Source organism: Anopheles stephensi, chromosome 2 (assembly GCF_013141755.1).
Source record: "Anopheles stephensi strain Indian chromosome 2, UCI_ANSTEP_V1.0, whole genome shotgun sequence".
In the NCBI taxonomy this organism is placed as follows: Eukaryota; Metazoa; Arthropoda; class Insecta; order Diptera; family Culicidae; genus Anopheles; species Anopheles stephensi.
This window is the reverse complement of record NC_050202.1, coordinates 28,443,663-28,463,404: the sequence shown is the minus strand read 5'-3', so window position 1 is coordinate 28,463,404 and position 19,742 is coordinate 28,443,663. Positions and strand designations below refer to the sequence as shown.

General features: G+C 44.9%; 1 protein-coding gene across 10 annotated transcripts in view; it reads left to right on the top strand.

Moving 5' to 3' along the window:
- The first annotated feature begins 7,532 nt into the window (after positions 1–7,532).
- The window catches only part of LOC118506050 (hemicentin-2-like), a 283,028-nt gene continuing 270,818 nt past the window's right edge, over positions 7,533–19,742 (top strand). The window contains exons 1-2 of one of the 10 annotated variants that reach the window (XM_036042691.1): positions 7,533–7,598; positions 12,770–12,818. The gene's annotated coding sequence lies outside the window, so the exon portion shown is untranslated. Of the gene's footprint in view, positions 7,599–8,342; positions 8,631–12,769; positions 13,416–19,742 lie in introns of those variants that run through there. The other 9 variants (XM_036042684.1, XM_036042687.1, XM_036042686.1 and 6 more) reach the window with 9 other exon arrangements.

The following is a 19,742-nucleotide window of genomic DNA, read 5'->3' as shown; positions in this document are numbered from 1 at the left end:
CATAACAAAATAACTAACACGCGGTACTAACAGAACGGTTTCGCAACAGGTAAAACGCAAATTTTCGTAACAGGACGTGTGACTAATCCCTTTGCCGTTTTCAGCTTCACTACACGAGTAAGCTGATCCTCTCCAGGGTGTACATCAATGATGCGCGCCAGTGGCCAGCGGGTGATGGGGAGGGAATCGTCCACAAGGATGACCAGTCTGCCGGGAACGATTTCGCACTCCGCATTTCCTGCAGATACTCAGTGGCCCAATGCTTCCAGAAACGTTGCACGGATAATTGCCAGGTAATCCCCATGTCAGAGCAGTTGGTTGCGATGATGTTTTGCTGTTGCTCACTCTGAAATAACTCAAAAAATTCTTTTAGCGCGTGTGACGAACCTTCAAGTTGTTTACGTTGTCGGAGTGTATATCCGACGGTAGCCCGCGCCGGGCTGTGGAACGGTGTAAAGCGGCCAAGAACCCTGCAGTGGTGAGATCGCTGACCAGCTCCAGGTGAACCGCCTTGGTTGCAAAACAAAAGAACAAAAACAAATAACACTTGGCAGCGGCAGCTCTCTTGTACGTCGGTTTAAGACAAAATGGGCCGGCGTAATCCACTCCAGTAACAGAAAACGGCCGGCTCGGAGTGATGCGTTGATACGGAAGTTGGCCGGTTTGTTGTTGCACTAGGGCGGGATTCTGTCGTATGCAACGAAAACAATTACGGACTACTCCTTTCACTAATCTCCGTCCGTCGAGCGGCCAATATTCTTCTCGAATCTGGGAAAGTAATAGTCTTCCCCCGCCATCCATCAGCTTTTCATGAAAGTGGTATGCGATGAGACGAGCAAACGGATGTTTCTTGGGAAGTAGGATAGGGTGTTTGAACTGGTAGGGAAGCTGTGCAAGCTTCAATCGGCCACCCACTCGCATTATTCCTTCCTCATCGAGGAATGGTTTCAAGCGCCGTAGAGGTGAGCGCCGCCCTATAGTTTCTCCCTTTTTCAGCAACCGGATCTCCGATAAAAACTCGTCTTGTTGCGCCAGGATGCATAATGTGAGTTTAGCTGCTTCCAGGAATTTAGGTGTGATCGCGGATGAAGTAACTTGTGACGATTGTTGTGTGCGTGTCCGACGAATTTCAATATCAGCTTGGGCCGCCAGCAATGAATTCGATATTGGCCAATCAAAAGCAGGTAGCCCCAACCACTCGGGACCACAAGTCCATATCGACCTTTTCAGCATGTCCACTGCTGACATCCCACGAGATACCAGGCCGGCGAGATTTGTTGAGCCGGGAATGTGTTTCCACTGACGAGGACGTGAATAGTTCTGGATCTCAGCAACACGATTAGCCACAACGGTTTTCCAGGTGTTGGGTGGTGACAAAATCCAATTTAGCGTGGTAACGTGTACGTTACTCGTCTTCAAACTTAGCCGTTTAGCGAGTCGATCGCTAGTTAGATTCGGCAGCGATGCGCTGTCCAATAGCGCGCGCGCAGGATGAGCAATTCCGAAATTATCAATAATATTCACGAAAGCAGTTTGGAGCAATACCTGCTCGGGTGCTTGCTGTAGTGCTGCTGCAAATGGGGGTTGTGTGTTATCGGTGGCTGTGTGATCGTTAGCGGTGTTGTGTGTGTGATGTGGCGGAGCTGTGTAACTAGGTGTGAAGTGCAGTTTTGTGTGATGTGCCAAATTACAATACCGGCATTTGTAGTGCGCCGGACAATCACGAGCCGCATGATTCTCGCGTAAGCAATTTGTGCATAAACGCGCGGTCATCGCGAAACGATAGCGATCCTTAGGCTCCATTCCTTCAAATCGTGGGCATTTTAGCAATGAATGCGAGGAATTGCATAAAATGCAATTTGGCGTTTCATGTGACGTGGTACCAAAACAAGTTTGACGCGGAAAGGTTATTCGCCGCGAGTGACTCAGTTCGTGACCCTGTGACGTATGATGCGCGATGGTGGGAAGCTTGATGCCCTTGAGTGTGTTCGATCCAGTGCTCGGGTGCGCGGTAGGAGCTAGCTTTGCCTGCAGTTGAGATTGGACACGAATCAATCTATTCTCGAAATTCTCTCGAAATGCAGCATTCTGCGTTGTTTCTTCCAGCGTGGAAGCGGAATCCTCTAATTCTTGTTGAACACTCTCTAGGTCCTTGCATAATGTTTCGAATTTTCTTAAGCGAACCTCCACTTGTACTTGATCCTGTGCGTGAACGAAACTATCCAAAAATTTCTCGTACCGAGTAAGGGACGCCAACAAAATTGTCCGACGGGACGCCAAAACAACGGGTGGTACGGGCATTGTGCAATCGTGTGTGTGTATGTGCGTGTGAGTGAGTGACCTGCAGTGTAATGCGTGATGCGGCAAAAACAGCTGTACGGTGCACGAAAATCCAAACGAAATGTGGTACGACACAGAAAACGGTGAACGATGGGTCGATCAAACTCGCGAAAGCACCAGAAATTCGAGCTATATATCCTGGTCACGGCACCATGAAGAATTCGCGGAGTTTCGGATCGATGTGTGTTGCAATATTTACCAAGCGTCGTGTTCAGATTCCAAATGCGAAGAGAAGTATAATTGTGTTTTCTGCCCTATTTATAAACTTTCTGAGTGCCCCCCACGCGAGCGACACTCATCCCTACTCACTGTATCCTTGAAATATTTCATTTTTCATAAACTTGACGAAACTAGCTTTCGTCAAGTATGGGTTGACGTCTAAGCGTAAACAAACATCTAAACGTAAACACTAATTTATTTCTTCTAACTCTTACAACGCTGTCATTATTTCACTAGTGTTAGTTTGAAACCGTTTATTCTACATGAGTCTAGTTCCGTACTCGATCTAATTCCTCGTCTCAAATCGTGTTTCACTGGTTGCCTACCGTTAGGCGCTCATTTTAAACTTAAAGCAATGCTAACAGAGTTTAAAGCGGCATTGAAGGTGTAATAGCTGTATAAGCTCCTAAGCTACCAAGCAAGCAGTACTCACAGGCCCGATTTTCCCTAAACTAGATTTATCCCGCGTGTCAGCTTGCTGAAGATGCTTCTTACCGTAAATAAGTGCAAAATTAAGTGGATCACTCTTATTCTTGTCTTCTGTCCAATGCATTACCAGAGATACCGAGTTTCTCCTTCAGTTTTTTTTAAACGAACTGACTAATGAGGCTTCTTCCGATAGATGGACTATGGCGTCGAACTTGACGATGCACAGAAGACGCAAAAGCTCTTAAACTAGATCTTACCCACCAGCCTGCGGAGCGACGATGAGAGCATCTTTACTTAATACACAGTCACTTACTTGCCTGCCGCCACCGGGGACAATTTGCGAACCCATTCTCTACCGAATCAACATTGTATTCAGTGGCTCGTGCCTCGTTTTTACTTCCTTAGTGAGATGGAAAATTACACCGCGCGCCGAACCGCGTGCATATCTACGTGCATGCTTTCGTTAGCGACTGTGTACTCTCTTGCTGGCTGCCTCACGGACTCATCCTTTCCGTGCTGGTGTTGAAGAGTGGCGCGAGAAGAGTGACACTGATAATGACAATCCCGTTCCCGTTCGCGTGAAAGGAAATGTTTACTTTTCCGTGCCATTTGTGCATATGGCACCCGCGTGCCAAGCGGTGCATTCATTGCGCATAATGTGTGAATGACAGAGGACGTCTTGTGTGCCGGCACAATCGAGAACGGTATTCAGCTGTGTGTGTGTGTGTGAAACGATTTAGTTAGTTTAAAGCAATATTGCGTGCGGGTGCTATATCGCTATTGGATAAGACACAGCGGGCATGTAGTTGAGAGCTTCATCCTCCTTTCATGCTGCAATTTGAGCATGTTATTACTCAGCAGTACTCGGCGTGACTAATGACGCAGGTTGTGAGTTTTAGATGTTTTCTCACACCTGCTAAACTTCAAACAGACGTTTGCATCGCTCTCACAGGAGACACTCGTGTGGTGTAAAGGATTTTGAAGTACCAACATAGCTGCATGTATTGCGAGGAATCGCTTAATTACCATGTTGGCATAAATTACCGCAAGAAATCATTGTGAACAATTCGAAATAAAGTTAATATATGGGATGAATTTGCAGTATTATTTGGAAATTTAATTATTGTCCGGTGGCCGAGGCAATGATTGTACCGGTCTTCACACGGCAGGACCGGGTTTCAAATCCCAACCAGACCGTCTCTAATATAGAGACGTCTAGAGGGAAATGCTGTTGTTTACCTCTAATATCACAATTAGAAGGGCTTTAACTGCCATTGCGCTCGGGGCCTCCAAATATCTTGACCCACCAGAGTCTGGGAAATGAGCATCTCAAATTGGTCCACTGTGCTCACTTGTTGTTCGATTTGTGTGTTCATTGGATTAATATCCGAAATGCTCATGATGATGAGGTCAATCCCGAAAGCCTTATACAGGAAATTGGGGAGGTCTTCCTGATCAAGCAGTTCATTTTTCGAAAAACCCTCTCTTTCTCCTTATTGAAGGCTGCTGGGGTCTTTTCTGAATGTTTCCAAGCTCTTGCGTGTTTCTTGATCGATTCTCTCGAGTTTTTCACTATCAATCAACAGTGTCCACATTGTGTAGTTCCAACCGACGGAATGAGTCACCAAGTAGCTCATCTCACAGCAACTGATAGCTCCGGTGAGCTAATAGATGAGACTAACAACAAGCCTACACAACAATATAAAGTTTTTCAAACTTCTTGCAACCCTATTGGAGTGATTCTGACATCTAGGAAGGAAACACAGAGTGAAAGATGCTAATTTTAATGTAAAACCTTCAGATTTTTTTTGTTGTTGACACAAAGGCAGGTAAACTCGCTTAAGCTAGTTGCAGCATAATTAGCAGATCTGTATCTCGTGTAGTTTGGGTCAAATAATCAACTTAATGAATTTGTTCTTCAATATTCATGGTGGTACAGGTTGGTGTAATCAAATTCCTCCCACCATTCACCTGTTACCTAATGTTCCAGAACATTTAAATATGGTGAATTTGGTTGGGCGCTTTTAAAAATAACTCCAACCACCCAGTGGCCGACAGCTTCCCGGATGGAGTGAGGTTTGCATTGATGTTATACGCTAACCCACAGTAACACGAGTGGCGTTGTGAGCAGGTCCAACTCCAAGCTTCAAGTCTTGCGTCTTGCGAACTAGCTCCACTCGCTAATGAAGTGATTTGTAGCGAGCGTGCATACGGATCTCGTCGTTCCGTTTTCATTTTCAGTGGTTTTCCGTTCCGTCGATTACTCTTGGCGCTCTTGGCTCTTGGCAAGTATTCCTCCTATACTTGCCAGTCGATTTGCCACCAGCACTTCCGATTGTGTAGTAATAAAGCGGGGCTTAAAGAGGCACGCCAGTCCGGGGACGCGATCCGCACAACAATGCCACGAATCGAATGCAAACAAAACATTAGCAGACGGCCACTGAACATGGGATTCCCGGGTTTGGTCAGCGTTCGGTCGTGGAATGGGGGTCCAGATTCCCTTTTTTTACCGGATTCCTGGTTTGGCGCGTGCTATTCCCTGGCTGCCGTGTGGGTGGCTGGTAGATGAGTAGGTACGGGTTGGAACACACACACACACACGGCGATGCATATTCATGTAGCGAGGATTCATAAATAAACATTCGGGGTTCAAACATTGTGCGCTGCTGGTTGGTTACATAATTTCCGATACTTTCGTGTTCACCGGTGTTGCTCTGCCTCCTGTGCGAACACCGCGAACCGAAACGGACAAGGAACGTTTCGGATTGCTGGTATCGGATGTGATGATTGTAGTTCGCAATGTTGTACTCGATTGCAACGAGCGCGTGAATTTGGTGAACGATGTTTGCGTGCAATTCGGGGGGATGCGTTGCTTTAATGGAAGCTCATGCGACTTAATTTGAATTGGCCCGTTGGAACTTTGGCATTGTGGCGCCCGCTTCTTGGAAGCAGTGGAAGCGTTCGAACCTCGCGAATGGGGTAGGGTCAAGGTGGAAGAAAAGTAACTCGATCGAAAATATTTCATTTCCGTCGAATAAGCACCATTTCCGTGCATTTGCATATGTTGCTATTTGTTTCGGAAAAAAAAGTTTAAGGTAGCTTCCTCCGAATAATGCTTGAGCACGGGGGTAATTGGCAAATAGTACGAGAGTCGATTTAAGGGATTCTGAGATCTGTGCTTTCGTGGGGTTAATATTTGATCTTTGTGTGATGTTAATGTTTTGCGAGTAAGTGTGAGTTCTTGTATGAAATTGGATATTGGGTTTCGGTCTATAATCAACGCCATCACTCTATCTCAATCTGGCGCTAGAGAAAGCCATCTGTGACTCGGAGGTGGAAACTTCGGGGATCATCTTCTACGAGTCAATCCAGATCCTGGCACACGCTGATGACATAGACATCATTGGCTAGAGGCCTCCTATGTAGCAGAAGCTTATCAAAGGATCGAGCGTGCGGCACAGAACCTCGGGTTGGAGATTATCCGGGCGAAAACCAAAATGATGGTGGCACCACCAGCGGCCCTGCTAACAAACACTGATTTACATAGGGATGTTGTACAGATAGGTGACCGCATCTTTGAAGTCGTCCAAAACTTCACCTATCTGGGGTCAAAAGTCAGCACCGATAACAACATTGCTGTTGAGTTACGCGCAAGGGTGCTGGCTGTCAACCGGTCTTACTACAGCCTGAGGAAACTTCTCCACTCTAAATACCTGTCACGACGGACGAAGCTGGGACTGTACAGAACATTTATAGTCCCATTACTCACATACGCCTCTGAGGCATGGAATCTGTCCAAAACTGATGAAGCCCTCTTAGCCGCGTTCGGGAGGAAGATGCTCAGAAGGATTTTTGGCCCCGTATGTGTGGAAGGACAATGGAGGAGCCGCTACAATGCCGAGCTCTTAGACTCGCCAGGCTCCGGTAGGCTGGTCACGTCATGCGAATGACACCGGACGACCCAGCCCGTAAAGTCCTTTTAGGCCGTCTACACGGATAGAGGAGGCGTGGTAGGCCCAAACTGGAGATGGAGTGATGGCGTTGATGCGTCCGCCAGAACGGTCGGGATAACGGATTGGTAGACGACGGCACTGAACCGTGAGCGGTATCGAGGAATGTTGCAGCAGAGCAAGACAGTAAAGCGTAAGTAAGTAAAAATAAAAATGCATGTTTTGCCTGTTTTCGAAACCTTTTATAGCAAAACTGAATGAATTTCGAACTATTTGTTAAATTCAGTTTACTGTTAAGAAAAAAATGCTACCTTGTATTATACCTTTTAAATATATATTAAATATTACCTTGTATTAAAAACCTTGTATTATAAATATGTGTACAGGTTAACCAACATCACGCTCTAATAAATGAAAAAAATCGTTACGTGCCACCATCAAAATAAAACCGAACTCTTTAAACTGTTATACATCCGCCACAGATCAAAACAACGGTATAACAGTAAAGAGCGACATTGAAAATTGAGAGAGCGGGTTTGGGAGAGATTGTGATGAAACATTCGCAGAGATAACCAAGAAAAGCTGCAAGTGTGTTCGCGAAACGTCGACGACCGTGACGCGCGTGTATATTGATTCTTACATTCGCTTCAATTTTCACGTGTTTGTAGTACTTTTTTTACGAATGGTGTTGTGTACATTTAAGCTCTGCAAAACAATTGGATGGAGGTTTGAACAACCAGTGCCCTAAAACGGCTTAACTTCATCGTGTCCCTGGGAAGGTGTACCAAGTGATGTAAATCAATGTGCCTGTGCCTCGTTCGGCATAGCTATACGCCTGGCATTGGTAGAGAGCCAGCAAAGCTCTATAAGTGGGAGAAAAAGGCAGCATTCTTGATGTTGTAGGAAATTCTTGCTACCCACGAAAAAAGGGGAATTCGAAACACACACACACGCTAACTCTCTATCTCTCTCCCAGCATTATCCTTGTGTGCGAGCAAACCCGGCGAAGTACTAGAATCCCGGTGTCACTTGTCATCGTTTGACACTTCTCGTACTCTTAGAACGCCAGTACGCTGTCTCTCTGTTGCTCTCTTGGCCAACATTTATTCTCTTTCTCTCGCTCTCCCTCATCACTCTCTCGGTTAGTGAATCCTGTTCGGTTTCACAGCAAAAGCTTTCGTTGCGTACCTTTCGTGCTACTAGAAAGCTTGCTAGAATTCTGGGTTACAGGAGAGATTCGCACGGCATTCACGGAGACCCTTTACCCGGGGACAGCCGATATGCCGTCGGCTTTCGTTCAGCGAGAGAGCGAGAGAGAGCGTGCGTGAGATGCAGAGCAATAAACAGGACACGAGGGCTCGAAAGGATCGGCTGTATCCGCTCGGTCGGTAGTTAGAAGTTCGTATCCGTTCGTGGCGTGTGCGTGTCCTCAGCTTCGAAGGCTCGTCCGATACCACGTACGTTTGGCGTATTGTGTATTGCGTGCATGTTTTATGGGCGACCAAATAAATCGCTGTCCTGCTAGATGGAGGCAGATCGGAGCGTGTGTGATAGTAGTGAGTAACGCGTGTTTTGCTCGACGGCTCAAGCCATCCGGAGTGGAGTGTAGTTTAAAGCTCAATCTAATCAATCACACCGACGGTTTCGATCAAATTTGTGTTGCATTGTTTTTGTTGGTGATTGTGTGTGTGTGTAAGTCTACGCTGTGTTTATCGAAGAAAAAAACCCAACCTTAAACGGAATCCATTCCAGTGAGCAAACACCAGTCATCTTTTCGCCGTTGTGCCGGAATCCACGTACCGGTTTCCTATACAAAAAAAGAAAATCAGTGAAACAGTTGCAAGGAAAAGCGGCAAACTTGAAAGGAAGCAGTAGTTACCGCAGTGCCCGCGACCTAGGAGATTTCCTTTTGCCTGCGGTTGGTAAAAGCCGGCGCTGGGCAGAAAGTTTTGTCCTGGTTCCGTTGTTGTGCGTACAATATTAATGCGCTGGGCCGGTGTGTTTGTGAGCATTTATCCATCGGTTGTGTTTGTGTGTAGTATTTCTTCAGCCGAAAAGCATATTAGCATGCACAGTGCTGGCCATGTGTAGCGAAGTTTGGTCTAAGTGACTGCAAATAATAATGTGAAAAGCGTTCCAAACGGTTGAAAACGTTCTAGGAATGCCGTAGAAGAAAATCCGTGTCGTGTTTCTTTACGCGTTTCGTTACAATATTTCACCTGCAAGTAAACAAAAAGTTTAATTGTTTTGTGTTGCTTTTGTGCTACCAAAAACCCACCGTTACGTGGCTGGGTGGGGTTGATCCGTTTCACCAAAACAAAATCGCCAGCTGCGTACACGGAAGCGGAAATGAGGCTTTTCCGCCAGCACTAGCGAACACGCGGTGCGTTGTCCTTGAGTTGGGTTCGAAAAACCTGGTTGAGCCTGGTTGAGCCTGATGTGACGGACGGAAGTACGAACAAACAAAACCACCCAAACCTGTAGCAAAAATGGTTCGTCTCACCCTCCCCCTCTCACCTCCTATGTGAGCCTATTACTGCGTTAACACATAACCCTGAGGAAAGAAAAAAAACGCCTCGAATTTCAGTGTCTTTTGGTGTCTAGCAGCAGTTCCGGTCATCGTGCACGGTGGGCACGCTTTAACAGGATTTAGGTGACGACGCACTTCCGCACCTCGTCCGAGGTAGATTTAGCGCAAACGCGTAGCGCGTAGAATACGACGATAATTTGCTGACGGATGTGAACCAAACCGCACACGTGTGTAGGCCCATTTCCGGGCGCTGGGATTTATGTGTAATGCTGTGGATTCGTGTGTTTGCGAGTGAAAGTAGATGAACAAGTGTGTGGAAAACGAAAAACAAAAAAGCTAGAGCATGTGTGACCAACTAGCGTGGCTAAGAAAAAAAAACACAAAATGGCAAAGATAATGCTTAGTCTTGGGTGGACAGTGGACAACAGCCAGACGTCCATGTGCGTTGTGATGTAATAAAACACACAAAATCAGCAACAAAACATTAAAAAAAAAACCCCAAGCCGACGAACCAAAGCGAGTGACGGTCGACGAAATATGAAAAGAATGCGAACCGGGCGAGAACTATTCTGCAAAGGTTTAATGTGTTTTTCTTCCAACCACCGCTGCTTTTGTGTTGTATTTCATTTGAGGTTTTCACTCAGTTTTTGCTCAGTTTTGTTTCTCTTCACCGACGCCAGCTGACGGGTTCGACCCCGCTTCGAGCCAGAGGTTTTTCCTTTTTATGTCATAAGTTTGCTTTTGGTCCTTAACTTAGGCCACATTCTTGACAGCGGAATGTGAACCAGTCCAGTCCCGGGGTTCCGTGTTTCTTATTCATTTGTGCACATGCATCCCTGTAAGTAAGGGCGGGCAGTTGGGAGGCGCGGCGAAGGATCCAACCGGCACAAAAGTTAATCCCATTTTCATCATCATCACCTTTAGTTGCGGCTAACTTCGACCAGTGGTGGTCCAACGCTTCAAAATGGTTTGTGACCGTGTGTGTGTGTGTGTGCTCCAAATCTTGATCCTTTTTTTTCGGTGGGCAAAGCCTAGAACCCGGATAATGGATGTGGAACGAATAGGGTAGGGTTTGGATTTTTTTTTTTGATGGGGGGGGATCGCCCAACTTGTCCGCTCTGGTAAGCTGGAGCTGGTGTGAAAGTGATGAAAGCAAGAAAACACATCTTACACCGGTCCCCTGAAGCAGCTGCGAGTGGCAGATAAAAAGTATCCTTACAGCCCGGAAACCCACAATTTTTCGGAAATCACATGGCAGAATACAAAGTAAAAAGGACGAGAATCTTGCCACCCTTGGCAAGGGCATTGTTTGGGTAAGACTTTCTCAGTGGAGCTGTGTTTGCATTCGCTTGTCTTGCGTGTCTGGATTCGGTAGGCATCGGCAAGTTTATCCCTTTTATATGAGCTTTTATAAGCAACAATAAACGAGAACAAATACACAGCACAGGACAAGGATGGGGGCGCGTGTACATCAATCATCTTCCCTGGGCAGCTGTGATGTGCAGCCGGATGTCCATCATATGTCCCGAGCACGATACCGAAAGCAACTCCGGAACCAAATACTACGCACTGGGTGTGTAAATGTGTGACGTCTTTCATTGAAAAGAAACGTGCCCGGACAAATGCTACTCCTCCAAAGTCCCAAGCATTTGTCCTTAATCTTTTGGTTGTCTCGCCCAACATACCGGCGTACCGATTCCCATCCTCCGTACGATTGAGCGCCTCAAGTGCAATGAAGTTGAGGCGCTGAAGCGGGTTTAGTGCAAAAGGCCTACCGCCGCGTAAGTACGTCCTCAGAGTAGAATTTCTGCAAAGCAGTGTCTCGCTCCTTGACTCCCCAGGGACTTACGGTACGCCCGGCTGTGGTGGAAAATTAATTCCTAACATGCACTCCACTTGATACGGCCGCTACTCGTAGGAATCCCTCTCCAACGCAGTACGCGGGGATTGCTCTTCCTTGCAGACAGAAAGAGCATGAGAGAGAGAACGAGAGACAAGGTTCGATTCCACAGCTTAGACGAAGTGGCGATGATGCTCGATGGTTACAGAAGAGCGTCACAAACCTTTGCCAAAGTGTTTCCGGTAATGTTGTTGTTTGATGTCGGATGTTGATTTGCGGATGTCCTGATTCAATTCTTGACGTACGGAAAGTGACGTACGGAGAGGTGAGTGAGTGCGAGTGTTGTCGCTTGTCCGTGACCTCCAGTTTGAAAATTTTTGAGCACCAATGATGGTGTTGGCCGTGTTGGTTTGATAATTAAAACCAAACAAGGAAAGTGTGCCTTGCGCTGGCCCCTTTTTTGCATCAACAATGTTTCACGTAACTAGAGGGCGCTACTATCTGCCTTTTACCATCAACACTTGATTGCGTTACGTTGCGTACCGCAAACTGTTTGGGCGTTAGTAAACCCCATCTGGACCGCAAGACGTTTTAAAAGCTTTTGCTAGGGTTTCGAAAGTCGACTCGACTGGTGCCTTTCGCGTGCATGAGCGCTCGGATCTCGAAGCATCCTTCCAAACTGGTTGGTTGGGATGGGATCCGTCTCCGGTGATGGTGCAGCTATCCCGGGTGTGCAGTACTGTTTCGTGGAAGATAAAATAATTAAAGGTAGCCTAGGGTCGTTTGTGACGCGTTGGTCACCGGGCCACACATACCGACCCCGGCCAGGGCTGGTCCATGGCTGGGAATATAAATCTCGCCCGCTCCAGAGCAAGCAGGCCAGAAAGGACACCAAGCGCCAGCGGACAGCGGAGATGTTGGTCCCGAATGGCGGGGTAAATGGTTTTGAATTATTTATAGTCCCCGCGTTAGTTATCGTGGGGTCGGTTTAGCAAGCGAAACACCCCGTCCGCCAGGGCGTCTCGTGGCGTGTATTAATCATCGTTCCCACGGCAATCTGTCAGCGGAAGAGGCTACACGGAATTAGATCCCCGTGGGGAGGATGCAAGCTTGTTTAAGTTTTATTTGCCCCACGCTTCTGTTGAGCACGTTCCGGCGCGCGGCCACGGCTTGAAGTTTTTCGTTTTGTGTTTTTTCCATATTTGGAGCTTGTTTTTTTTCCTCGATGCTGCTGCTTTATTTGTTAATCGACTGACCACGTGACCAGGCAAGAACGATTCTCCCGGAGCATCTGTATCGATTGGTGCCCGCTTGCTTCAATCGCGTAGGCTGTGGAAAACGAACGCTCCAAACACTGTTGTACATCGGCATGCTACGGTGATTGATTTAATTCTGTTACAATTTAAAGCGACCTCGCTAAATTCCCCACCGATCCCCCTTCCCATCTTTGTCCACTTTCAGCCCGCGTAACGTAACAGTGTGGTGTGAAAATAAAACCATCAACCAACGTGTAGGCAGTCGACAAATGGGTCGAAATCGAAAATAAAGCGTACCGAGTGTGCGTTGGCAGTGAAATGTGCAAAATATTGATTTCTGGCGCTTGCAGTGGGTGTTTTCTGTTGCGAGTGAAGAAGGCAGAAGAAAACACAACCAAGCAATGAAAAATAAATAGAAATTGTGCAAAATTGTGCAAGTTGGGTTCGGCATTAAATTGCTTGTGCCGCGTATCGGAATCGACGTTCGTTTTGTGTGGTTGTGCGCGCGCGTGTGTGTCTGTGTGTGTGGCGAGTTTGTTGATTGTTTTGTTGACCAGGCTATTGTTGCTGTGCTGTGTGAGTGTGTGTGTGTGTGTGTGTGTGTGTGTAGAAATATTCTTCCATTTTGTTTGCCAGGCAGGCAGGCAGGTGAGTGAGCAGAGTAAGGGTTTTGCAACTATGCTAGACGGGAAAACTTGAGCCCGACCCAGCGCTGCACAAGCGTTCGTTTCGTGAAGGCGTTTTGGGAGGATAAGCTTGGAGCGGGGCGGGTGTGGAATGCGGCACATACAATCGATCTGGAAAAGATTGAATTGAGTGGCATTGTTTCCTGCGGCAAGGATAGACGCAAGGTGAGTGGTATTATGCATTTGTTGATTTTATTTCCGTAGAAAGCTCTGTTTAAGTTTATGAATAAATATGTTGCACTATGTGTGTGTATGTGTGTTTGTTTTAAATATATTTTTGCTTCGAACATATGATTGTAATCCTGTTCAAAATTCTTTAAAGGATAAAAAATGGGTTTTTAGAGACGTATACTCATATTTGTTGAGGATCTTCTTGATCTTCTTGACTTGACGACCAGCTAGGTCATGCCAGCCATCTAATGGATTTTTAGACTTAATAATACCACGTATTTGGCTAGTCCGTACTCGCTACGTGGGAAAGGTCCGGAAAGGACGTTTTGAACCCCATTCCTGTAGTATGAAAACCGGCCGAGGATGTAATGCATAAAATGATATATTTTAATATTTCGTTTAACTCAAATTAAATATAGTAAACTACTAACTAACTTAAGCAGAATGAGATCATATCGGAATACTGGTATCAAAGTATATAGTTTTTAGAGGAGTAAGGGAGGAACAGGATATGGAAAAGGAAGAGAACGGCTACCTTATTTAAACAAGTTTTGTTTTTCTGGAAATCAAGATAATAGACAGGACTTTTTCTTGAAGATAAAAACAATAATACTAACTGCCAAGATGTACGTAGTCGCGATAAGTATTGCCTTATTCTGTCTACGATTAGAGAAACTTCTGAGCTGGTGTGAAGTTCAATAGAAGAGAATCTATTGAGTAGATTGTGTATTAAATAATAAAAAAAAGTTACACGATTTGTGCTATTTGTAGATTTTTTGGAGATGTTTGTTGGAAGTATTGCCTGTTTAAAGAGTATTTTCTTCTTTCATGGCCTAACAACCTAGAGAAATCATGTCTGCCATTAAGCTAGAAACTTTTCTTCTTCTATCTTGGCCTTACATACAACCTCTTTAGATCATGCCTGCCATTTCCGGCCTACTACACTTATTGATACCGCATAGCTGGATAGTCGTGAGGACTGAATATGGGGGAACTGTGAGGATGGGCTTTGAACCCCGGTCCTGTCGTGTGAAGACTGGCGCCGCTGTCGCATCTACCATCGAGCTTTAAAGAGTATCATCTTGTTTAAAAGAATGAGAGCTCATAAATATATCCAAAGATTTAGTTTTTATTGTATTGATATGCTCTTTGAAGAACAATTATCAAAAATAATTCTTATAAGGCATCCATGATACGGTGTTTCATTGGATGTAAAGTTGTTTCACTTAACATTTTAAAGCAGACATATAAATTCTATACATCAAAGGGAAACAAATTAATAGAGTTCTGGAGCTATTAATTATAATTTTCCAGTCGCTCTTTTAATTTGTGTATTTGTTGATTTTTTTGCGAGAAAAGTATGGCACTGTCATCTGCCTATAGTGAAAGATGAACGTTTCTCTCAAGTGTTCTATGATTCAGATGTGTTTAGTTGTTCTATTGTATAGACAACAACCTTAACTATATACAAAAAGGATGTATTTTCACTTTATGCTATGGTCGATGTTGCCGTACAATTTCATACAATGTCAAATGCTGTTTATGCGACAAATAGCGTCATTGCATTAGATTTTCCCCAGCCTTATGCCTTGGTTAATGTATGTTAAGAAACTATGATCTTGCTATAACATCCTAACCCTGACGATGGCGGTGATCTCCATGCCACGATTCTTGTCCTTAATATTAAACATTTAGTTCAGCAAAAAGGACAGAAGGCATGATTCGCCTTTGGTTCACTACATAATATTTATCTGCGTAGAAGAACTTTCAAATTTAGTACCTCGAATGTTCGACGGAAGGTATGGGGCTGTTTAGAACATAAAATTTCGAAAGTAGTTCCAATTGATGTTTTTACTAAAAAGTCACTCATAGAACCCTCCCAAAAGAAGTTTGCAGCAGCGCGATAACATTGAGAAAAAAAACTCACACACATGTCGGTCATATTAAGCAGTCCGGAATTGATCGCTACCAACAAGAACTGACAAGCCAGGGGAGAAATAGCCCAAGAAGAAACATACCCTCATCTATTTCACCCACTAGGAGAACCACTCGGATCTTGTTGGCCAGTGTTGGATAATGGTCAAACCATAACGGGAATGATTAAGTCAGCAGTCTCATAGACAGGATCCTGACCTGTCTCGAATCAACCCGGGATATCCTGGCTGAAGCGCTGACCGTGAGTGTATTATCAGGACTTATCTAAACACCGCCAACAACGATATTCCAAGGGGGGGCGTCTGAAGTCGATTTTTTGGTTGCCATCCTGGCAGGGGGCCCGAGAGTAAGTGGAATCGCTCGAACGATGTCGTCCCAATTGACTTCGAGCGATATTTCATCAAGTTCCACGTGTTGGGTGAACATCGTGTTACGGGGCGGGGCGGGTGGTAGCTTTGGTCCAATCAATCACCCCACCAGGGTGTAGATGTGTTTGCCGCTTTGGGCACCTTTCAATCTTTCATCTATCTTGCGGTAGGATACACGCTGTTCGAAGCTACGAGCACATCCGTACCCTGCAAGAAAAAAAGAAATACCGAGAATTCCAAAAGATATTTCCATTTAACATCGATGTCTGGTATCCGGTTTTATTCTCATTTCCAAATCGGAAAAAGATGGTCCTATTTTGGCAGTTTCTTCGTTGGCATCCCCTTCTTCAAGGGATACCATCGCACTAGATGAGCTGTACAAATCAACAATTCTCGTGTATCTCGCATTTGCTCGCATCTGGAAAGACGTTTCCACTAGTTCAAATGGTGAGGAAACCAACAAAAAAATAAAATCCTAGTGTGGGTGTTACGGACTGAATCCTATCCTAACTGGAGGGTTCCATTTAACCATGACAACTCTCAATATCCTGACCGGCTGAACGCTTACGGTTGAGCACACGCATGGCCAACCGCTGGAGTGTGCACTGGCGATGAGGGACAGCATTTTGAGAGGGAATAAATTTCCCTGGAAAGCAAAAACCAAACGAAACCGTTCCGCACATTTCAGCACCGATTCTGCCTAACTACAAACATGTTATGGATTATCTTGGGCTGGTGCTTGTATTCTTTTTTTTTGGCTGCCTTTTTTGATATCCCTTTTCGATACATCCCTTTTGAGGAAGATACATGCAGTTTGGTTTGTTTCCCAGCCCGGGCGGAGGTCAGTGACAGTGAGATAGATGCTTGATTTTGCCAACCGTCCGTCAGGTAGAGATCTCGGTCGATTGAACCCGTACGGTCGAAATATTGAGCAAGCGTATCCGGAAGATTAACCTTTCGAGTATGATTATACGGTTCCGTTTCTTTCTTTTACGCCAAAATGAACATGTCAACAGGAAGTGTTTTGAGGGAATTCGATCGACCGGATGTCAGCTTAAATAAAACGATATGCTTACGGGGAGGTCCGTCAATGTGTAAACCGGCCTCGCCGACAGGTGATAGAAGTTTCAATGTGTTGACAGAGGTAGTACGTTGTGTTGTTTTACTGGTTAACAACATATTAGCGAGGGTTTAACATGGCGGTTGCCATCAGTATGCAATTTTCTGATGTGTATGAAACGATAATGCGGCAAAAATTTTAACACTGCTTTAATAACTAACAACAACTAATTCACGCCAGCTTGTGTGGATCGCATGAGTAGCCTTAGAATGTTACTTATCGTGAAGGCGCGATGAGTAGTGGCTAAGCGTCCAACAATATCCCCATCGAAGCACGTCCTCCCAGTGATCAATATTTAAGCTGTGGGAATTGCTTGAGGAGATAGCTTGCCTTCATTGTGTGTTCTGTGAAGCTGGAAAAGGATAGACAGCATCAAGATGTTTCCAGGAGCGCTGCCGGTGATCAACGCACCTTTTGATTAGAACAATGCAATGGAGTAAAGGGTAAGGACCGGTTCGGAGTAGGACTTAGCCTTTGGCGATTGGAAGCCAACGTACGCAACATTCGCTCGAGTAGAAGCACCAAATTGTTGCATTTCGTCTGTAGCATATTAAGTACACTGGAGTATCTTGTCCGCCATGGATGTTTGGAGGTGAAATGAGTCGAACAAAAATCGTCTTCTCTTCGAAGAACTTTTGTGGACAGGATATCAAAGGAACCGGGTAACCTTTGTGCAGGATGTAGTGGGTGGGCAAGCGGCTCGGTTCGGATTCTTCAGCTATGCTCGTAGTTACGAAAAGTTTGCCATCCGCTCCATTCGATCCACCAGTATCTTCCAGCTCATTAGATAGGCCTCTGCTTCCGTGCTGCTGATTGTTTGACTCTGTTTCCCCCCGTACGACCCGTTTGAATCGATTGGATCGTCGCTTTAGATGAGGTGGTAACGATGTATTGGAGTGCCTCGTTAGGGCTGGTCATGAGCTGTAAACGTTCGTGCTCGACCGTGTTAAATTGATGACGCTTATACTATGCTGCAGTAAAGCATTTTATTGATCTTTTACAGAGCTTTTTTGCAATTATTAATAGTTGCTATAAAATTGGAAGGATCGGAGTATTATAAAGATTCAAAAGAATCAAAGACTTGTCTTTATTAGTACTCGACAGGAAAATAAGTGAGCTTGTACTCGGTAAAGTCCAGAAGAACGGACTAGCCAAGGTAACATTGTTAAAAAAACCCGAAAGCTTAGTTTTGGTTTGTGTTCCTCTATAGTTGAGCGATACTGCTTACCGAGTGCACGTTGCTACTCGTGCAAAGTTTCTTTTTTTACCCCATTCTAACATCTTATGCTGCTGAAGTTTTCTTCGGACAGTAAGATGCCCGAAGGCGTTCGTTCGGTACAAAAAGAAAACATCTTTTCCCGGAAATTTTTGCCCTGCGCATAAAATAAAGCTCGCTGTTTCAATGTAAACATGCTGGTCCGGAGTTTATAAGAGTTTTGTTGAAATCCCGAGAAAACAATCGCAGAGTCTGCAGCAGAGAAAGTCTAGATAGAATGGTTGCATTATTATCTAAAATTTACATTCACACAAATATTTTATGAGAGTGCTTCCTAACGATCAGCTCTTTTCTGGTAATAAGGTAATTATTCAGAATTATTATTATCCTATGAAAATTACAGAGCAGCTGGTATGAAGAAAGCCGTTGCCTGTGAAACAAAATCTTTCGGCCTGTTTTGAGTGATTTAAAAAAACTTAATCCATGACATGGTTTTACACTGACCTACTTGACAGGGCTGAAGGATGGAAGAGCCATTCAAGTGTTGCAGGATATTCTGGAAATTTTTGTCACTTTTCTATGGTTTTTTAACGCATTCTCAGTTATTTTTGTTCTCGTCGCGACATTTTTTGACACATTACCATAATTTGTTTTAATTCTGGTCCCAATACAGTTTTGATTTTGTCCCGTGATTGGATGACCAGATAGGATAAACTCTGTTAACAATATTTCTAACCTGTTTGCTAACGAAATTTTAATATGAAAATGATAAATCGTCTCTAAAGCCTAGAGATGTCTTGGCATGCCTTTATAGACTTTTCTTAACGTAAATGGCTCTAGGGAGGATAGCTTGTCCCATGTATAGGGAAACGGTCCGGCAAAGATTCTATACCAGACACTGCTCCCCATTTTGTGTACACCCTGATTTAACTGTTTGCTACAAACATTTAATCTTTCTTCTTCTTCTTCTTTGGCACTACAACCTCGAGAGGTCTCGGCCTGCCATTTCTGGCTTTCTGTAACTTTATTTTACCCGTAGAAAAATAGTCAGCCTTACGTACGGGGAGGCGGTCTGGATGGGATTTGAACCCCGGCCCTGCCGTGTGAAGACCGGCGCCGCTGTCGCCTCGGCCACCGGACCGCCCCCATTTAATTTTTAGCAATACTAAAAAAATATTAAAACAAAATTCAGATAAAACACTCGAGAAGGTCCCCCTGCCCAAATTTGTTCGTCACTTTGCGGTATACTCCTAAATGTATGCAATCCGCAGTAATCGTTGCGAAAGCTTCACAGTTTGCTTGAAGTGTGCTAAAAAATGGTTGAATAAAGTCGAATGAAATATTGCTTATTAGTCAATAAAATCCTCTCCCCACCTCCTCCTTCCAATCCTGAGCAGTAATTTTCGCTTAAGGGGGCTATGTACTTATTCTCCGTTGCACAAGCGCGGGGCAATCTGGCCTATGTCTGGCACGGCGTTCTTGGACGGTAACGGAACATTGATTTGATGCATACTCGTTATCCGGCATAACATAGGAAAAATAAGAATATCAGCATTTCAAATCATTTGTTACAATGTACATTATCATGCTCTTTACGCTGTCTAGTAACAGTATTAAAGAACAATGCACAATGTTTATATCAAAAAAAATTTGATTACTGTGCATTAAAAATGTCACAGTGC